General features: G+C 30.4%; 1 pseudogene; it reads left to right on the forward strand.

Moving 5' to 3' along the window:
• Positions 1 to 4,928: 4,928 nt before the first annotated feature.
• Positions 4,929 to 8,639, forward strand: LOC107941336 (putative 12-oxophytodienoate reductase 11; annotated as a pseudogene).
• The last annotated feature ends 451 nt before the right edge of the window (positions 8,640 to 9,090 follow it).

Raw genomic sequence — 9,090 nt, forward strand, 5'->3', positions numbered from 1 at the left:
ATTGCCTAACGATAATATTTGATTGCAAGAACTACACTTTAGACGCTAGTATGCGTGGCGGTGTTCGTTTAGAGTGATGAATACCTATGGCAAGATAGCCATATGGGAAGGTCACAAAAATAACCCCATGAAACTTAACTTATAACATATCTCATCTCACTTAATTTAACTGAATATTAGTAAGAGGATGTAGGTGTTAGGGGCAGTTCTATAATGACCCGATAGTTAGAGGTGTTAGAAAACGTATTTTTGGGACTCCATTTTTGTAAACCGGACCCGTAAGTATTTTTATTATATATTTACGAGGCTAGCTTAGTAGTTAATTAATTTTTGGAATAATAAATTTTGTGAAATTAAGAGTTATTAAGATATAGGGACTAAATCGCATAAAGGTTAAAAGTTTGAATTATAGTTGAAATAAACTAAAGGGATTAAAGCAGCAAAAATACTATTTATTAAATGGTGGGATGGTGACCGACCATGTCTTAATGATTTTGCATGTGTGTATTATGTATATATATTATATATTATATATTAAGTTATAATAATAATAGTTATATCAATATAAACAAAAGAAAAGAAAGAGAATGTTTCATTCTATGTTACATGTAAACAAAAGAAAGAAAGAAAAAAAGAGAAGTCACGTACGACTAGGGTCTGGAAGTTCAAACCTAAATTGGTTAGTGCAATTTAGTCCTTATATTTGTAATTTTTACGTTTTTAGAATCTCGGTACTTAGGGCTACCCGATCCATATTGTAATTTTTTGTATTGTTCAAAATTTTAGATGTTGACATTGTTGAATAGTTTAAGTGTTAGGGATAAAATAGATAGATTTTCAAGTTAGAAATGAAAAAAGGGCTAAATTGTGGAATTAATTGTTGATTTTGAACAAAAGGGACTATATTGTGAAAAATTCAAAATTAAAGGGTCGAATTGGAAATGAGGAAGCTAAATGTGGTCTGGAGTGGAATTAGTAAAAAAATGAAGTTAATTGTGAAGGTTAAAATTAATCTCGATTTAGGGACTAAATTGAAGAATAAGCAAAATATAGTGTGAAAATTGAAATTTAATGTGAAGTTGAAATGTGTAATATTAATGTGATTTAATTATTTTATTCCATAGCTAATGTCGTATCGAAATCCTCGAGTAAAAAGGGAAGGATAAAATCGACATCGAATAGCTCGGAAATCATGATTAGTGTTTCTATAATCTGAATTAAATAGTAGATTATTGCATATATAATTGTTTGCATACGGTAAGCATTTGAGGTGAGTACTTTGGTACTTTGGGATTGAATTAAATTCATAATTGAAATGAAATGGATTGATTTTGTATATTATGAAATATATTGATTATGAATATATGTGTATTGAGAAAAATGTGATAATTATCAAATTGAATATATGTTTGTATGTGATGATATACATTCATGAAATTGAGACATTGGTTGTATTGAAAAGTGAAACGAATCCTTATTAATTGTATCGGGCTAAGTCGGATATAGATGGCATGCCATAGGATAGGAAGAGTTCAGGGATTACTTCAACCTTGAGCCCATGAGGCATTGGGTGCCAATTTGCTTCGGTTTAACTGATAAGACACTGGGTGTCAATTTATATGGCGCTGGGCATAGTTATTACTTTGGATTTATCTGATGAGGCACTGGGTGCCAAACTAGTGTGTTGGTTGGATCCATGTATCTGTCTGAGTCTGTGTCGTGTTAATAGGGGAAAGTAAAATAATAATTTTATGTGATTGATATTGAAATAGCAAAAATGAGAAATGAATATGAGATGAGAAAAATACTGAAATAAAAAATATGAGAAAAGATTATGAGATGAGAAATGAGATATGAATGATAAATTGAGATGTGAAACTTGAATGAATTCAAGTATTGATCAAAGATATGAATCATGCCATTGCATGAGATGATGTATTCAAATGTTAAATGAAATGCCATTGATATATACTTATATATTTGAACATGTGAAAATCTTAGTAGATGTGAATAAAGAATGAGCAAAAATTATACTATTAAATTGAAACATGTGAACATAGCTTACTTGTTGCATTTTGCATTTTAAATACTTATATCAAGTTTATGTTATTTCGATTATAGAAATACCATTGAGTTTTACTCAGCGTGTAGTTTTGTTTTCCGTGCGCAGGCTAGGTACTATTCGAAATATTGCTGACTCAGCATCAAATCACAAATTCTGAGCTCAAGTGTGGTGATATTTCATTTTGTAATGGCATGTACCTAGGGATTCTTTTGTTGATATCGTTTATAAGATGTTGTTAACTTAGTTGCTAGTTAAATGATAGTTAAATATGTATATGGTTGTAGTTGAGGCTATGTTGGTATGTTAGCCTAGTTTATATTTTGGTATGTGATATTTTAAAGTTTGGTAGCTTAGCATAATACTTGGTATGAGTTTAGCTTCATATTTGGTAACTTTAGAAGTTTGAACGTTAGTTCAAATATGGTAAGTGTGATATGAATGAAAGTCTTGAATGTTTGATGTGTTGTTGATGTATTTGAACATATAAAATGTGGTACCAATGAGGGTACATTGGTTAGGCATATTAGGTGATGAATTTGGTGTATTTTGGGCATGTTTAATCGTGTTTTGAATAGGTTAAACGATTGGTAATTGAGTTGCTTAGTGTCCAAGTAAATAGGAAATGGTAAACTTGAGTTTTAAGGTACTTTTTGGTGCACATGGCCTGACCACACGGGCGCGTGTCACACATGGGTGTATGACCCAAGTCAGTGAGTTACACGGCATAGCCACACGGGTGTGTGACCCCTGAAATCAAAATTTTTGTAATTATTCCTAAACTTCTAGAACTGTTTCAAATTAGTCCCTGCCTATTTTTAAACTACTTTTAGGGTCTCGTAGACTCGTAATAGGGATTGTAAGAGTAACTTTTACTTTGAATTGGGGTGGATTAGCAAACCTAAATATTAAATGCATTCCACTAACATTATCAAAGATAAATTAAAAAGATAATCGTAGGCGGAGTATGGACTAATACTCTGATGCTAATAATTGGAATAGTCTTATATGTATTCGAATCCTGACAGTCTAGAAGGGATAAATAGTGATAAGAGTGTGGACAGTGGAAGACTAAGACTAACAATTTATAAATAGTGGTAAGAGTGTAGATAATGGAAGACCAAGTTTAGAAATGCATAGCATAATTTATTATTCGAATGTATAAGAATTTAGCATGAAAGTATTAGATTGTCGTGACCTGCCCTTGCATATTATAATATTATTAGTTAGTTTATATGTTGATTATGATTGAATTAATTGTTTGATTCGTTAGTAATGCTCATGACCCTAATCTGACGACGGAAAGGGGTTAGGGGTGTTACAAGTTCCTTTTGACATGGACTGGTTAAAGCCTAGTATTACTTAACCTATTATTAAGAATCTCCATTTTGAATTAAATCCTGCATTACTAACGTGGATTTATTCAAATATCAGGTTTAACAGTTACAAAAATGAGAATCCCATAGTTTTCCTCCGGTAGTTTAAGCACATATATAGCACCGTTGTGTATGCCGATGTGTCAATAAAAGTTATTAATTTAATTTGCCTTAGAAGGACAAGCAAAGGCTTAGTTAGATGCACTACCCTCAGACACTATTACCATCTGGATTGAATTTGTACAATTATTGCTACGTCAAGTTGTACTGATGACTATAATAATCAACAAATATGAGGAGCTATTTAAATTCAAGCAAGATGTGACTGGGACATTGGGATAGGCTTGGGAGAGGTTTAAATTGATTATTCGGTCAATATTGGGAGGGGGCATTAACTTTGTAGTACAATTACAACATTTCTATGATGGACTAGATGGACAAAGTAAACGACAATTTGATATCATAGTTGGAGGAAGTATTTGGTCAAAAACGGGACGGGAAATAATTGACCTTTTGGAGAAAGTCGGTAGTGATGAGCTTACATAGGGTATGAGCTAGGGGCAGAAACTGTTAAGAATTCACATCCCAAGAAAGAATGATTGATAATTTAGAATTAGAAGTATTGAACTTAATCAAGCTAAATAAAAATGAAACAGAGGAGGAAATAATAGATGATCCAAAATAAGAAAATCATGAATTGGCCTTTCAACTTGGCTGGTGGCGTAAAAGCAAAGAACAACCAGAACAGGTAAATCCAGTGACAATTAAAATGGTCCCTTCTATGATCAAACCACCTGTTTTGGAATTATAACATTTATCTAACCCCCTGAAATACGGATATTTGAGAGAGTAGAATACATTGCCTGTAATTATTGCCTTAGGATTATCCACAGAACAGGAAATGACTTTACTAAATGTACTAAGAATATTTTATTATGAAAATATTTTTATTTTTTTTCTTATTTGTAAAAAAAATAAAAACAATTGCAAGTGTAAATAACATTTTTAAATATAAATTAATACATGATTATAAAATGAAAAATAACACAAATACGATACGAACCTCAAATTATAATTTGAACAATCTCAAATAAAAGGATAACATTTAAAAATAACAAAATATATTTTGTTAGAGTTTAATGTTATACAAAGTTTTGTCTTTAATTTTTAAGAATTAAGTGTAACCTTCAATATCACATTTTCTATGAACAAACTACAAATGGATTATAAGTATCCTACATCAATTAAGAAAAAAAAAGATATAAAACTTAATGTATATATAAAAAGCTGTTTTGTAAATTTTATTTTCACAAACAAGAAGTGACACTTAAAAAATTAAAGGAAAAAAAAGATATTAAAACTCTGTAAGCATTTTACTGCAAAATAAAAACACTTTCAACGATAAGCGTTTTTATTATTTCGCCCTAATTCAATAATTTAAGAAAAAACAATCTAATCAATAATATATATATTTAAGAAATTTACTCGGATTTTAAATGTTATGAAAACGGAGATATTTGCAAATTGCAATAGAAAGCGCTTGAAAATGAAAATGTGAAGTGATTGTTTGATTGTCATGAAAAACGTCCGAAAAACGGTAGTGCTCGCCCTTTCCAGCTGTTTTCCTTTTCCTTTAATGATTAGCTATTAGTTGACTTTCCAGTCATCTTCCAAAGTTGAGGCGCTGCTCTGAAATTTAGCAGAGAAAAGGAAGAAGATCAAGCAAAATTCAGGTGGAGAAAATAAATATCAAATATGGCACTCAACTCTACCCCCATTCCTCTTCTCACGCCTCACAAAATGGGAAACTTTAACCTCTCTCACAGGTTTGTTTCCTTCATATATAAAAAAAATTAAGGAAATTAATTATCTGATATCACGCTTTGATGATCTGGAAATCTGGGCGAACGGATTTTAGTATTAAGTTCTTTTTTTATTTTCTTTCATTGATTCTTCACTTTGGGAAACTGAGAACACTTTTCTTCTTAGTAATAATATAATAATAATTGTGGATACAAAATTGTGGTCCATTATTTTGGTCGTAAAATATAGCTAATCGACAAAGGCAATCAATTCAGAGATATTTTGAAGTTTTTTTTTCCTCTTTTACGGAATTACCAGAGTTGTTTTGGTAACCAATGAATTAATAGTATATTTCTTTTTAAATTTTTGGAAAAATGATACAGGGTAGTTTTAGCACCATTGACAAGAAATAGATCTTACAATAATATTCCACAACCACAAGCCATCTTATACTACTCCCAGCGTTCAACCAATGGTGGGTTTCTCATTGCTGAAGCTACTGGAGTTTCCACTACAGCACAAGGGTAACCTTTTCTCCATTTCCTTCTTTGAAAAAAAAGGATCAAGTGGGTATCCTCAGTTGTTTAACAAACAGATTAAAGAGATTTTATTATTATTTCATTAATGATATTAGTGGGCATATTGGATTTGAAGGTACCCAGACACGCCTGGAATTTGGACAAAAGAGCAAGTGGAAGCATGGAAACCAATTGTGGACGCTGTTCACGACAAAGGAGGCATCTTCTTTTGTCAACTTTGGCATGTTGGCCGCGCCTCTAGTTATGGTATTCTAAATTCCATCCTCCTTTTTTTTCTTTTTAACCAAGAATCATCAAATTTATTTCTTTTACGTATAAAAACTTGAGGGAATTTTTAGATAGATAGTATGTTTATGTTGTTAGTGTAAAAATATTAGTAACGGTGAGATAAAATATTATAACAATACTATGATGAGAGATAAAAAATAAAATTAAAGGCACCTAAAAGAAAAACTTAATTTTTAATTTCTAAAAAAAGTACTTTTATACTATTTTTGGTTTGAGAGAAGTATTTTTTCTCTTTAAAAGTCGTTTATTTAAGAATGATTTTATCTCAAAAGTATTTTTTTGTCTCAAAAGTGTTTTTTCCCAACAATGATTCTTAGAAGCAATACTAGTGTAATTATATTTTTTTTATGAACTACAATTTGATTTTTCTTTATAGATTAAAATATGCCATAAGTTTTTGTATTATTTTTAAATTTGAAATTTAGTCTACGTACTTTTATTTCTAAGAATTTAGCTTATCTATTTTTCAAATTTTAAAATTTAAGTCCAATTATTAACATTGTTAAAATTATTTTGTTAAATTCAAGTTCATTACAATGTTATTTATTTAATTACATGATTATTAAGTAAATTTTTTTTAATTTTAAAATGGCAAACTAATAAATTAAACTAAAAAAATTAAAAGTGTTGCACTTAAATTTTAAAATTGAAAAATAAAGTGATTAATTTTGAAGTTTGAGAAGAGTACAAGAACTGATCTTATATTTTAATTTATTTATAATAATGATAAATCTCTATGTAACTAAATATTTTAGTAGAATTAAAATGATAAATTTTATTAATAAAAAATATTGAAAATGTTAAATGAAGTATTATAAGAAACAACAAACTCTATTAACTAATTAGTTAGAGAAGCTTTTAAACTCGTGTTTTCAGATATATATGTCGAAGTTCAAAAGAATAAAGTATAATAATTTTTTTCTCCTTCAATTTTATAAAAAAAATTATTTATCTTTCATTTAAATCTTTTTGTTTCTTTTTAGTCATTGAATTTATATTGTTTATCAAATTATCCTAAAATAGATGGAACATATCACATTAACAATTAATTAAAAATTTTAAAAACTAATTTTTTATAATTTTTAATCTTAAAATAAATTTTAATTTTTTAAAATAATTTTTGTATTTTTTAGAATTTTTTAAATTTAAAAAAATAATTAATTGGTGGCATAGTATTCATGTATATGCCAAGTTAGCAAAATTAACAAACGTTAGCTTTTGTATTCGTTTTATAGTGATTTGACAAATAAAAAATTTTTAAAGATTAAAAAAAGACGAATAATGAAATGGAAGGTTAAGATAATTTTTTTTTGTAAGATTAGAGGAGCAAAAGAATAATGAAAATATTCCCCCTTTAGATGCCGCATCATGGTGCATGGACCATGGACCACAGCATTTCAACCGCACTGCTAATGTCTAACAACCAACATACTTCATTAAGCCTGGCCCAATCTAGAGAAAGGGAAAGATAACATATGAAATAGCAATCCATGTTCCGTATTCCGTATGATGCGTGATGCATTTCAACCACAATCACACAATGCTTAGAATCGTTTCGTTTAGGTGAAGAAATGTCCTTATATAAAATTTTGTACTACAGCTTTTCAACCTAATGGTCAAGCTCCAATCTCTTGTACTGATAAAGGGGTGACACCGGGCCTTGATGGGATCGATTGATCACCTCCTCGTCGGCTTAGAACCGATGAAATTCCCGGCATTGTCAATGATTTCAGGCTGGCTGCCCGAAATGCCATTGAAGCGGGTGAGAATACATGTATGAATACTTGTTTAAGTTATCAGAGATTGAAAATTGATCATTGTAATTAAAAGTAGAGTATTAAGCAGGATTTGATGGGGTTGAGATCCACGGTGCAAATGGTTACTTGCTTGATCAGTTCATGAAAGACCAAGTGAATGACAGGATAGATAAGTACGGTGGAAGCTTGGAGAATAGGTGCCGGTTTCCGCTCGAAATAGTCGAAGCGGTGGTGAATGAAATAGGAGCTGATAAGGTGGGAATGAGACTATCACCTTACGCCAGTTACATGGAAGCTAGTGAATCAAACCCTGAAGCACTAGGCGTTTACATGGCGAATGCAGTTAACAAGTTTGGCATTCTCTATCTTCACGTTATTGAGCCACGGATGATTAAAATAAACGACAAGTATGAAACTCCTCCTAGTCTTCTGCCAATGAGGAATGCCTTCAAGGGGACTTTCATTGCTGCCGGAGGGTACAACGTAGACGATGGTACCAAGGCTATTGCTGATAATTACTCGGATTTGGTTGCATTTGGGAGGTTCTTCTTAGCTAATCCAGATTTACCAAGGCGATTTCAGCTCAATGCTCCTCTTAACAAGTACAATTGAGACACTTTCTACATTCCGGATCCCGTCCTTGGTTACACCGATTATCCATTCCTTGAAGATACTAATTCCTCTTCATTAAAACATTATGTGCATGTAATGGGAAGAATGTATCCAAGTATAAGCCGAATGGCTTACATCAAGGACCCTTGACGATAGTAATTGTTATTGAAATTGTCTAATCAAGATATTGTTAATTATTTAAGTGATTAAAATGCAATTCATGGTAAGGGCTTCTTAACCTAGTTTATAAAAGATAAATAATAGAAAAAGTTATAGACTAGAAGACCAAAGTATGATAGCTACTTTCCTGATCAACAATGATTGGAGTTACGTATTAAGTTAGTTTCATGTTTTCTTTAATATGTTACATCTTGCATCAAAGTTAGCTTCTTTTGTTGTTCACATAATAAATGTATGCTTTCTCCGATTCAGTTGAGTTGTGTTAGTTTTGGATGATATCTTCACATGCATCAATGGTTAAAAGATTAAGGTAATTAATTATGAAATATTATTACTTTTTAATATTTAGTAATCATGTTTTTATTTTTTTATTTTATGATTCCATTGAATTTTAAAAAAATCAATTAAATCCTTAAAAATCATTGATACAAAACAGTTTACTTGTTAATTGATATTGTTTTGATTTTTGAGAG

The sequence above is a fragment of the Gossypium hirsutum genome, chromosome A01, assembly GCF_007990345.1.
Source record: "Gossypium hirsutum isolate 1008001.06 chromosome A01, Gossypium_hirsutum_v2.1, whole genome shotgun sequence".
Classification (NCBI taxonomy): domain Eukaryota; kingdom Viridiplantae; phylum Streptophyta; class Magnoliopsida; order Malvales; family Malvaceae; genus Gossypium; species Gossypium hirsutum.